General features: G+C 48.1%; 1 protein-coding gene across 6 annotated transcripts in view; it reads right to left on the bottom strand.

Moving 5' to 3' along the window:
* The window catches only part of MPP7 (MAGUK p55 scaffold protein 7), a 265180-nt gene that overhangs the window by 227768 nt on the left and 24297 nt on the right, over window positions 1-13115 (bottom strand). The window contains exon 2 of one of the 6 annotated variants that reach the window (XM_027122038.1): window positions 10623-10741. The exons of 4 other annotated variants lie outside the window; for them this stretch is intronic. The gene's annotated coding sequence lies outside the window, so the exon portion shown is untranslated. Of the gene's footprint in view, window positions 1-9236; window positions 10158-10622; window positions 10742-13115 lie in introns of those variants that run through there. One more of the 6 variants, XM_027122037.1, reaches the window with a different exon arrangement.

Here is a 13115-nt window from a genome sequence, read left to right as displayed (position 1 = left end):
ACAGATCTTTTGTTGTCTCCTTAGATAGGTTTATTCCTAGGTATTTTATTCTTTTTGTTGCAATGGTAAATGGGAGTGCTTCCTTAACTTCTCTTTCGGATTTTTCATCATTAGTGTATAGGAATGCAAGAGATTGCCGTGCATTAATTTTGTATCCTGCTACTTTACCAAATTCATTGATTAGCTCTAGCAGTTTTCTGGTAGCATCTTTAGCATTCTCTATGTATAGTATCATGTCGTCTGCAAACAGTGACAGCTTTACTTCTTCTTTTCTGATTTGGATTCCTTTTATTTCTTTTTCTTCTCTGATTGCTGTGGCTAAAACTTCCAAAACTATGTTGAATAATAGTGGTGACAGTGGACAACCTTGTCTTGTTCCTGATCTTAGAGGAAATGGTTTCAGTGTTTTACCATTGAGAATGATGTTGGCTGTGGGTTTGTCATATATGGCCTTTATTATGTTGAGGTAAGTTCCTTCTATGCCTACTTTTTGGAGGGTTTTTATCATAAATGGGTGTTGAATTTTGTCAAAAGCTTTTTCTGCATCTATTGAGATGATTCTATGGGAATCTCCCATTTATTGCTGGAGAGTCAGAAGCCCAGGTGGCCGCCTGGACTTGCACCCGGCGTGAGGGGGAGGGCGGTCCCGTGGGATTGATCTGATGCTGCCTTCAGGTAGACAGTGTCAGACCTGAGTTAAAATGCAGCACCCGTCTGGTGCCACAGGACGGAGCACCCGTCTGGTGCCACAGGACGGAGCATCTGGTGCTGGAAGTGAAGTGGTGTCGTAGTGAGACACTGAGAGTAGAGGACACACAACAGGGAACGGGTCTTCCTGGGCCAGGTAACGATCTCCAGTCACGCAGATGCTCTAAAGCACCTGGGCAACAGGTGTGTGTGTTCACCCTCCAGGAAGGCAGCTCCACAGAGCCCTGAGCCCCAGACTCCACCAGAGCTTCCATCCCCAGAAAAGGAGGGTTGAGTAAGGAAGAAGCCCCATCCTAACAGGGACTGGCTCTCAAGAGCAGCAACTGAGCCGGACGAGCCCCGATCCTGATCTGGCCAGCAACCAAGTACGTGCAGGAAACCTGCGCCCAGACCTGAAATCAACCACCAGAGCCAATGGACGGCCCAGAGGGCCGGCGAGGGGGCTCAGCTTTTAATTCTGCCTCCTGGTGCCTGCTGGGACCACCAAATTAGAGGGGAGACAAGTGAGACAGACACCAATCCTGGCCTCAGAGAGTTCTTTGGAAATAAAATACCATTTCTGAGTGTTAGAGAAAAGCAAGGAGAGTCTGCGGTGCCCGGCATGAATCTCCGCCGTCTCCCGACAGCTTGAGCAAACATATGGGAGTGGGAAGCAGGAGACACGTTTGGGAAACTGTTTATTACAGTTGGGATAAAACACAAGGTAAGTGTTGGAATGAAAGTGGGAGATAAGATTAGGGAAGAGGGATCCTGAATGCCAGCCCAAGGAGTTCACAGGGGGCAAGGGCGTGCCGGATGGAAAGGACGTGCTCAGAACCGGGTCTAAAAGAGGAATTCACTGGCACCACTGCAGACGTCAAGGGGGAGGGAGTTTCAGGAAGAAGCCATCACTTCATCTCCAAAGGCTGTCGATACTCAGAGATACAAAAATACTGCTTAGAAGACACTGCCTGTATCAGTTTTATTAGAGTGGAGGGTGGGGGAAGGCAGGTCGAGGGCAGAACCCAGCAGGGACACAGCTGCAAATAGTAATGGTCAGGAAGGAAAAAAACAAGTTGTTTTCACGCACCGTGAACACGTCCTGAGGAAACAGCAGCGCTCAGCACACACAGCCCACCGGGAAGTCAGGCATGAAAAGAGGAGAGAGAGTCCCCGGGCTCCCATAGAGACACTGGGCTTTTAAAGACAGGCAGACAGACCCGAGCCAATAGATTAAAGACGTAAAAAATAACACTGGGTAAAAGGGACAAAACAAGGAGCGCTGAAAGGAACAGGGTCATGAGCCCAGTTCAAATGAAATGCCTTTACGCCTAAAAAGATTAATTCTACTCTGAATCTTTTCCTCATGGATAGTTTCCCAGTGTAAAATCCCTATAAATTTCTCAGTGTGTTAACGCGCCGGTTCCATTGTCCAAGCACCAAGAAACAGATCCCACAGCTTTTTTAACCTTATCAAGTCAATTAATAGACTTTACCACAAACTGGGCTTTTCTTAAGTGAAAGGTCATGCGCACAGCAAGGGCAGTACCGGGGAGAGAATGGGTTTTTAAATTGTCCAGACCTGAGTTTCAAAGGCATTTTTAGTACATCAACACGAGCACCTCGTCGCCTGGAAATTTACAAGCGTAAGTGTTCTGTGTCAAGTGATTTCCAAGACTGATCTGATCTTCACAGTCACCCTCTGAGTTCTACGGTTCAACAACTGGCCCAAGTTGAAAGAAAGAGGCGGGGCTTCCCTGGTGGCGCAGCGGTTGAGAGTCCGCCTGCCGATGCAGGGGACACGGGTTCGTGCCCCGGTCCGGGAAGATCCCACATGCCGCGGAGCGGCTGGGCCCGTGAGCCATGGCCGCTGAGCCTGCGCGTGCGGAGCCTGTGCTCCACAACGGGAGAGGCCACAGCAGTGAGAGAAAGAAGGAGGGCAGGACCTGAACCTGAGTCTGACGCCAAAATAACCCTTCACTGGACCCCGATTCCCGGAGCGTCTCAGCCTCATAACACCTTCTCCAGCGTTTTCCCAGGGAGAAGTAAAACAGGTACCGCACGGATAGCCCTCAGCACACGGCACCCACCGTATCGTCCCGCGGCCTCGACGTCCCCAAGACCCACAGGCTGTGTACCCCTCGCAGCGTCACGGCCGGCTCACCTGCCTGCTTCTCCATGTCGGGAAGCCGGGTCTCTGTGTCCTAGTTTCCAGCGCGTCTGGCACACAGTCAGCGCTCAAGAAATAATTCTTGTTTCAGTTAATTCTGGTCAACACGCGGCTTGAGTGCGCCACGCGCTCGGGCTGCCTTCGGTGTAAGACCTGAGTCGGAAGGGACCTAAGCAGATAATGTAGTCCCAACACGCTAGCTGTTCTGAGCCAGCAGACTACAGCAAGCTGGCCGTCTCTACAACAAGGTTCTACCCGCGCACAGCCCCATCACCCACACCGTCCACGGCCACTTGGGGGCTGCGACGGCAGACCCGAGGAGTTGCAGCCGACGTCACAGAGCCTGCAAAGCCTAGTACGACGCCTGCCTGGCCCTTTACGCGGAATCTTTGCTGAGCTCTGCTTCGGCTGGATCCACTCAGTGAGTCAGCAAACATTAGAAGGTTTCCTAGGAGGCCGTCCCTGCCTTTCGGTGCTGGGTATGCCGCGGTGAATAAAACACATGGCCCGCCCGTGTCTGCACGGAGCCGCCGGCCTAGCAAGCAGAAAAGACAAAGCACGTACAAGTAGTCAAGTGACAAACTGAGCAATAAACGAACTAATCAGGGTGATGAGGACTGGAAAGGAAAGGGAAGAGTATAATTGAGAGAAGAACGAGCGTAGGAGGGAGACACGGCTTCCAGTGGGGGGAGAGCACGTTTCTCTAAGAATGTGAAACTGAACAGAACTGAATCATGGGGGGCGGGGGGAGGACGGGGGCTGAGCACATCCCAGCAGGCGATCCAGCACAGGCTTAGGTTCCGGGAAGAAGAGACCCCGACGCGTTCAAAGGAAGCTGTGGCTGAACACACAGCGCCGGAGCGAAGCTCGGATGAAACCAGGAAGGAGACGCAGGCCGGAGAGACCCCGCGGCACCTCTGAGCAGCACCACAGGACCCGGGCCCTTTAGCAGAGACGTCCCTCCGCCACCATCCTGAACTACACATAAATCCATCATCAACTATCCGGAGCAATCGGTCTTCAGTGTCTGAATGTTTTAAACCGAAAACTATTAAGCAGGGCTTCCAATTACATAAAATCAAATCATTTCACTTTGAACTTTGATTAACTTACTGGGCGTAAGATTGAGGAGTTCAAAAAGGACAGGATACTAACGTGGACTGAAAACAATGCATGAACTGGGAGTTGAGAACTGTTTTATTCTTCCGCAGACCTGCTGAGGACTTCAGCCCAGGAGGCAGCCTCAGGCAGCCCTGAGGGACTAAAGAGGCTGGGGGGGGGGGGGCAGGATATGTGGGAGTTTCAACAACAAAGAGGCCGTGGGAACATCAAAAAATGGCTGTTAATTAAAGAAAACCAGGTATCAAGGTAATGACGTCAGCACTTTTCTGTGTATGGGAAGGTGCAAGAGTCTGGGCTCACTGAAGTCATTCCTTTGATGAGCACCTCAGCTCTCTGGGGCCAGCGTCCTGCTTCTCTCCATCCTGAATCCCCTCGGGGCGCACCGCTGGGGGCTGCCGTGGCCGAGGGCTTGACGGCCACAGCATCCTTTGTTTACTGACATGGCAGCAGGCATTCTTAGCCCAGGAGAGAGACCTGAGATGGAGTCACGGAGAGGGCTCTTGTCCTGGTCCTGAGGTTCTCCGGGTAACAGTGATGCATGCTCAGGCCTCCGCTGGGGTCTCCAGTCCGAAGGGCTAACTAGATGAATGCCAGTATCTCCAAGACCCGTTACAGCTGCTCCATTCGATGACTCAACACCGGGAGGTGCCGCTGGGCTCTGACATGACCAGTTAAGAGGGTGAAAAGCCTCGAGGCTCACGGTATGTGTGAGCTCATCCGTGAGGGGTGTGCGGACTCCAGCGTATGCAAGGATGAAGTTGCAGCAAATCCAGCTGAGAGCATCATGACTGCACTTTCCTTCAGCACAACGTCTGTGCTGCTCCTCTAAGGCCACTGCAGTCACAAGACACAGGCACCCGGCAGTTCAGAGGCTTTAAGTGACATTTAAAGCCATCGTTTTAATAAGAAGGGGAAGGAGGGAGGGAGGCAGGGTGGGAGGGAAAACAGACAAAGAGTTCGGGGAGGGGCGCACGTGTCGACCTCGCAACTCCGTTCCCAGGCACTGCCACTGTGCGGCGTGAATACCCTCCATCTTATTTTCTTACATGTTCAGTAGGAAATGAAAGCGTTTATTGTAAAAGATGTATAAGAATACCAAGTGACCGCAAGTTAAACACGTCTCTGAGGAAGCGGCTGGACTGGAGTTGATCAGATACCAGCAGCTGTACTGCTTGGGCTGCTGGTTTTGAGGAGAGAGCTGTTTGGAGACGCAAGTTCTCTGGAATAAGCACACGCTACTTTTCCCTGAATAACACGAAACGACGCCGAGGATGGGCTGCCCCCAGACATCTGCTTTTTGGAAGTTTTAGTACAACAGTAAACAGCCGGCAGGACCAGGAGGAGCAGATTCATAGCAACTAAGGCAGAGCTGTTCTACGTTGTCACAAACGGCAACCGGTGTGCTTTCATCTTTTAAAAAATTATATTAATCCAGAGCGCCTGGAGGGGTGGGATAGGGAGGGTAGGAGGGAGGGAGACGCAAGAGGGAAGAGATATGGAAACATATGTATGTGTATAACTGATTCACTTTGTTATAAAGCAGAAACTAACACACCATTGTAAAGCAATTATATCCCAATAAAGATGTTAAAACAAAAAAAAGAGCCAACATTCTGTAATAACTGTAAATGAGAAGTACCCTTTAAACATTGTATGAAAAACTCTTTAATTTTTAAAAACATTATGTTGAGCAGAAGCAACTAGTCACAAAAAGAATATATATTGTATTATATCATCTACATGAAACTAGAGAAGACAAATCTAATATAAAGTGACCGAAAGCAGTTGAGTGCTTGCCAGAGCTGTGGTGGCAGGACCCACTGGGAAAGGTCTTTGTGATGAAATGTCCTATGTCTTGACTGATGGTCTAAATTTGCCGAAATTCACAGAGAGGTTCACTTAATTACTGTAGATAAACAGTACCTCAATGAAGCTGATTTAGGAAAAAAGCTCTTGTTTGGGGGGGAAATGATAAACACTCATTATCAACAATGTAAGCAATGAGGAAAAGGAGAGAAATAAACATCACTCCAGATACTAATCTAAAGTGGGACGCTATTGATGCTCAGATAAAACCACGAGTCACCAAAGAATAGTTGTGTTAGTCAAAATGTTGCACAAAGTGGGTCACAGACCTCAGTGTAAAATGCAAAATTATAAAACCCCTAAAAGATAACACGGAAGAAAATCTAGATGATCTCGGGTGTGACAATGACTTTCAGGTACAATCCCAAAGGCACAATCCGTGAAGGAAACAGGTGACAAGCTGCACTTCATTAAATGCTTCTGTTCTACGAAAGATGACGTCAAGAGAAGCCGAAGACAAGCCACAGCGAGGTATCCACATCCTAGGTCATCAGGGAGATGGAAGTGAAAGCAACAGTGAGATGCCACGACACACCGATCAGAGTGGCCAGACCAGAGCACTGACACCACGCGATGCTGGCGAGAGGCTGGGGAGCAACAGGAACGCTCATCGCTGCTGGGGGGGCGCAATGGTGCAGCCACTCTGGAAGACAGCTCGGGAGCTCCTTACAAAACTAAACACACTCTTACCGTAAAATCCAACAGTTACACTCCTTGGTATTTACCCAAAGGAGCTGAAAATGTATGTCCACACAAAAACCTGCACACCAATGTTCACAGCAGCTTTATTCGTAACTGCTAAAATCTGGACGCAACCAAGATGTCCTTCAGTAGGTGAACAGACTTAGGAACTCCGGTCCATCCAGACAAGGCAATATTACTCAGAGCTAAAAAGAGATGAGCTGTCAAGCCACAGAAAGACATGGAAGAAGCTTAAGTGCGTATTTACTAAATGAAAGAGGCCACTATACTGCATGACTCCAACTATATGACATTCTGGAAAAGGAAAAACTACGAAGACAGTAAAAAAGGTCAGTGGTTGCCAGGGGCTGAGATGTGGAGAGGAATGAAAAGACAGAGCACAGAGGACTTTTAGGGCAGTGAATATACTCTGTACGATATTCATAACGATGGATACGTGTCATTATACATTCGTCCCAACCCGGAGAATGCACACCACCAAGCGTGGACCGTAATGTAAACTACTTGAGTGATTACGACGTGTCAGTGTAGCTTCTTCGACTGTAACAGATGTATCCTCTGGTGGGGAGGCTGTGCATGTAGGGGTGGGGGGTACAGGAGAAACCTCTGTAGCTTCCCCTCAGTCTTGCTGTGAAACTAAAAGTGATCTAAAAAAATTAAGTTTGAAGAAAAAATTACTTTTTTTTCATGTGCTTAATTCAGGAAGACACAAAGGTGCTCACAAACAATTTCTAAGCAAAGGGGATTCAAGCCACACCTGCCAGGTGCTCCCCGCAGATACGCAGCCTATCCTTTTGGAAGGAGCACGGAAACCGCGGAATATTTCACTTAAGTACAGACAACGGTCACAGACTCTGAAACCCATTTGCTTCATCTGAGAAGGTAAACTAACAGGTGATGTGGCCAGAGAATCTGTAACATGTCTAGGGGACTTCCTGACAACACCCGCCAACATCACGCCAACTAACAAGTCAGTAAAACTTGGTCTGATACATGATACAACGATGCTGTGCCCAGGCTAATCTGGCTTGATCCAGGAGTGTATTTTAAAATAGCTAGTGGGACTTCACTGGTGGCGCAGTGGGTAAGACTCCACGCTCCCAACGCAGGGGTCCAAGTTCGATCCCTGGTCAGGGAACTAGATCCCACGTGTGCCCCGCAACAAAGGAGCTCACGAGCCACAACGAAGACCCGGCACAGCCAACAAATTAAATAACGAAAAGATTTTAAAAAATAAAATAAAATAGCTAGTATAACGTATGATCTACATATCCTTTCAGCCGCCTCCCAAAATACTGCTTCTTTCAAACAAGACTTTAACAAGACTTTTGTGAGACGTACACAAATCCATCTGCCCTGATAGAAGCCTGAGGGCAGGGCTAAGATGCTCCCGTAGAGCTTGGGAGCAAAAACAATGCCCTTGTGAATAAAAAGGCCACGCACCTCAGCTTCAGGGCAGCTGAAGGAGGCGCGGTTAAGACTCACCTCTGACACTCAGGCCGACTCGACTAACGAATGAGCAAGGTTCTCACCCACGTAGCTTGACCTTGAGCGTTTAAGTCAGAAAAACACCCGCGATATGAATAACCAGACATCTTCAGCCAAACTAAAATGCACCTCTAGATTCATGGCTTAATCAACGCTTCTTCCTGTTACACAAACCAAAGATTCAAACACACCCGCTATTTACACAGGTGTGTCCAACTTGTGAAAATTCACGGCACTTTTCTCTGTGGCCTTACCTGTAAACGTTTTATCTGTATCTGTACATACATTACATATGCATGATGGAAATTCACATACATGTATGTGTGTGCATATATATAAAATAATTAACAGAGGTAACGTCAGGTATTGATAGATCCTCAAATAATGAAAAGAGGTGACATTTCAAGGAATTGCTATTTGCAACCATCTAACGGCTGGGAAACATCTTCTAGACAATAATTTAGTTCCAGCAGCAACTGCTGATGAATCATCAAATACAGGGAAAGGCTTCCCTCCACTAGATTTCATCTTCTCATTAACTGAATTTTCATAAAGATTTGCTTGGATTTTAATGTGGTATATACTTTTACTTTTAGAAACACACCGACATTTTTTTAAAAAGAAAGAAAGAAAGAGAATTGGAAGGTGAAAGGCTACCAGGACACTTATGCCTGGAGGTGCTGGAGCAGTTTCAGGTGTTTCACACACTTGTTACATCTTACTACCTACAACTGCCTCCTATGAAAAATAATGGTTTTGTCGTCAGCCAAGTGAAACAACCCACAGTGTCATTTTATGAACAAAACTACCTGGTGTAAATGGTTCTAACGTTACCTGAAGCAGCCTGAAAGAGATGGGTAAGTCAGCGCCACCTAAATTAACCAGGAGTCTTTTCTGTATCATCTGGTACAATCACAGAAGAATTCTATCAAGAGAAAGACTACAGCCTAAGACAGAGTAAAAGCATTCAGATCGATGCACCTGTCGAGACTTCTTAGGTGGACCCTTTACCGGTACAGCTATAAGGGAACGGGAAACATCCATAAGCAGTTACCCCACACAGCAGGAAGAGCAACCTCAATGAGATACAAAAACCCACCCACCTTCACGCCCAGTTCACTCACCCACACCCACCCTGACGCTTAAGGGATCAGCGTGAGGCACCTACGAAAGCAGAGTCTAAAGTCTTCTGTCTACTTACAGGCAAAAGGCATCGAGGCGACGGCGAAATGCAGACGCAGTGAAGCAGCTCCTCTCCACCAGAACGCAGCATTCTTTGCATTCACAGCTTAAAGCTCTCACAGATCTTCATTCCCAGCCCCGCGCAGATAACCGAAGCCATAGAGATACAGATCTCAGAACTCCGGTGAGAAAGCACTGCGTCTAGGGTCACCAAGCCTCCCTAACTCTGCCCCATACTCGTCCACAATCAAAAGCAACAACATCAACACCATGGAAGCAAAGTAATACAGTTACATAAAATACGCCAATTTTCTAGTGGCCTCTCAACGGACCAGAACTCTTCGGCTCTACAACCAGTAATAAACCCGGTTTACAGCACCAGCACAGCCACGCATCGCACCCAGTGTGCTCGGGCAGGGTCCACGCCACACAGACCCAGGGGCCACTGCTCTGCCCCAGAGCCTGCCTGGACAACCCCGTCCCTGCTTCCTGCTACCGAAAGGGAAAGAGACCTGCCTTCCTGTAAAGCTCAACCATCTTGCTCACCACGCCCTGCCAGTTTCTGCACACCTTCAAATCCTACACCTGAATCATCAGCAAACACAGCAACCCTCGCTATTTGCCTTTGGAATCATGTTCCATTGTGCTTTGCTCAATTTTTAGGTAGTTTATCTTTAGACGTTAAAGTCCCAAGAGGAAAACTAGATATTCTTCTTCTTTGCATCTGCCCAGAGCTTAACACTGTAACTTTTAAATGACAGGTACTCAACAAATCTCTGCGAAACAGTCAGCCAAAATCGTTAAGTTCCATACCTAAAAGGTGTCGTTGAACCTGAAAACGCTGCCACTAAAGAGTAACGAGTTTGGCTGCAACTGTCACCTGTAAGCGGAATCTCTAGTCCTTCCCCCGGCCTCCCCCCCGTCCAGGATCCAGCGTGTGACCAAGGGCCGCCCCCGCTTCACGCGCAGAGGCCCCCTCCGACTCAACACGTTTAAAACTGAACGTCTTTCCGCTACTTCCCAAACCTGCCCTGACCCCCGCACCCTGGCATCCACACAGATGCCCACGCCAGACCCTCAGAGTGGCTCCCTGCCCTCCTACGTCGAGCCCATCACCGCGTGCCATCGCCTTCCTGATGTCTCTGGGCTCAGCCCACTTCCCGCCCTGCGCCGCTGCAACCGGCCTCACTGTGGACCTACAGCTGCCCCCGCGCAACGCACTGGCTCCGGGCGACTAAGGGGCCATCGTTAAAAGGTATGTGCGCGCGCACGTACACACCCACGCACATCTGTCCTAAAAACTCATCAGCTCCCTCCCTACCTGAAAACTGGCTCTTAGAATCTAATCTAAAAATCCAGAATGTGGCTTGAGAAGACCGTGGACAACGTCGCCCCTCGTCCCTACCTCACCAGCTCGCCTGGGACCGCGCGCCCCTTCACGTTCAGAGCCCCAGTCTCGGATAAACAGCAGGGTCCTACGGTAGAGCACAGGGAACTGTACTCAGTATCCTGTGATAAACGGTACTGGAAAACAATATGAAAAAGAATGTGTGCGAATATATATATGTGTGTGTGTGTGTGTAACCGGGTCACTTTGCTCTACAGCAGAAAGTAACACAACACTGTAAATCAACTAGACTTCCATAAAAAAGATTTAGAAAAAAACAAAACAGAACTCCAGTCTTAAGCACTTCTAGTCCACACCACGCCAAGCTCTGTCTCAGCTCCCCTTTCCCACGTACGCTGTCCCCTCTGCCCGAAACACTGTTCCAGGTCCCGCAGGCGGCCGCGCTCAGCCTCTGTTCAACCACCACTTCCACAGGGTGAGCCCTGGACTAGTTCCGCTTCCTCTGCTCCAGCTACGACCTGTACCTCCTGTGCCCTGCGAAGCTCACTTTCCTCCCAGCTCGTGTGTGACGGCAGCCTTCCCTTCAAACGAGCAGAAGCCCTGTCCATCGTACACGCCACCCTACTCGTGCAGCACAGCTCTGCTGAGCCCACACATATCAACACTCACTCACGTGCGAAGCGGTCCTGCCAAAAGGCGTGCCGCGGTTTTTACCCCGCGCATGACTGTTACCAAGTAGCGTGCGTCATGAAGACGTTATTAAGCACTCAGCAACGGTTAGGCTCCAGAGTAGCTCAGAACAGGGGCCCAGCCCAGAGGGGACTCACAACTGAGGCAGGGAAACAGCTTCTACATAAAGGTACTCAACCCACAAGAGGATGCTGTATACAGAGAAACAAACTAATCCACCGCTGTAAGTTAGTGTTGGAAAAAACAGGAAAATAAAAACAAAAGAGGGTCTTTGAGTTCGATGATTAAAGGATGGACAGAATACAAACAAACAAAAAGACATTACAGGTGGAAAACTCTGAGGCAGCCAATCCTGCGGGTGTATGTACTTACAGATCCCAGGTTTACACGCATGCAAAGGTCTGATCGGAAGGAAAGGGGTTAAAGTTCAACGAGACGATCACACAACCAGTTCATAGTTCTAGAAGGTTAAAGCTGAATAGAGAGTAGCACAATACGAAAAACAACGAAATCTGGGTAAAGGGATTAAAAACCTGATCTGATTAGGAATAAGTGCCCGAACGTTGGACCGTGCCAGCTATTGTACTTCCAAGTGTGTTCTCTGACTTCAAGCCCTTGACAGCCCTCTACCCTAAACACTTGTTACTGCCTCAATTTACACATGAGGAAACTGAGCCTCAGAATACTGACAACATATTCAAGGTCATGTAGTTGGTAAGTGACAGAACTGGGGCTTGATTATAGCAACTTCAGAGCCCTTAAGGGTCCATGAGGGAGAAGTCCTCTGTGAAAACAGTGTAATGTGGGCAGTGTTTTTAAATCTGATAACTGGGTACAGGCGACACCGAAGGCTGCATGCTCAGCAAAGCAGCAGCTGCAGTGAGCTAAGTCAGAGGTGAGCAGACTTGAACCAGAAGGACGGCAATGCCATCAGAACACAGGAGATCAGTGCAGCAGAATGTCGGGGGGTGAGGGGAAAGCAGATCTAAAACTGAAAAATGAAGAGACGCTGGAATTCAAAGATGACTCCACAGTTCCTAATCTTAGATAGGAAAAGGATAGTGACGCCATGAACAGGAACTGGGTACGTTTAAAAGTGGACCTGTTTTTCCACTTTGGGCTTTGCCTGAGGTCAAGAGGAGCGATTCACGTGCAACGTCCACCAGACAGTGGGGACAGTGACATCGGAGCTTGCTGAGAAGAACAGGCGAGATTCACATTATAAGTACTAATGTTATATTTAGGTATACTTCTTAAATCAAAGGAGACATGTTCTAATATTTAAAAAACTAACAACTGTTAGCCAAAAAAACGGAAGCAACATTTAATAACACACTTCCCCACACAATCCCACCTTCCCTAAGCGGCCCTAGCAACAGCGGTTCTACATGTGTCAGCTCAAGACAAAAACTCCCAGCCACCCACTCATCCCCTACCAACGATTCCACACCCAATGCAGTATCTTTGCAGCATCTTTTTGAAACAGAATATTGAGACCATCTGCTGAAGTACATGTGGAAATTTTAGCCACAAATTAGGCTTTCAACTTACTAATGGTAGCAATTTTTTAAAATTCTAATCAATTTAAGGCATTACAAACAAATAAGGATTTCTATTAAACAGCAGGGAACCAATGACGGATTTCCATTAGCAATTTTAGGTACAAACAGAAGACATCTGCAGACAATACAAAAAATTAGAATGGAAAATGTCATCTGATCTCCGTGTCTCCACGGCTAGCTACTCGCACAACAGACAATTTTTTAAAAACAAGTAACAGAACAAAACATGCAGTGTATCTTTTCTGCTGCTGATCATTTTAACACCGGATATGCCCTTAAAAGGATAGAAACATCCATA

Source organism: Aethalodelphis obliquidens, unplaced genomic scaffold (genome assembly GCF_003676395.1).
Source record: "Aethalodelphis obliquidens isolate GAN/ISIS:26980383/991018 unplaced genomic scaffold, ASM367639v1 scaffold23, whole genome shotgun sequence".
NCBI classification, from domain to species: domain Eukaryota; kingdom Metazoa; phylum Chordata; class Mammalia; order Artiodactyla; family Delphinidae; genus Aethalodelphis; species Aethalodelphis obliquidens.
Note: the sequence above shows the minus strand (reverse complement) of the source record. Positions and strands in the feature narration are given on the sequence as shown.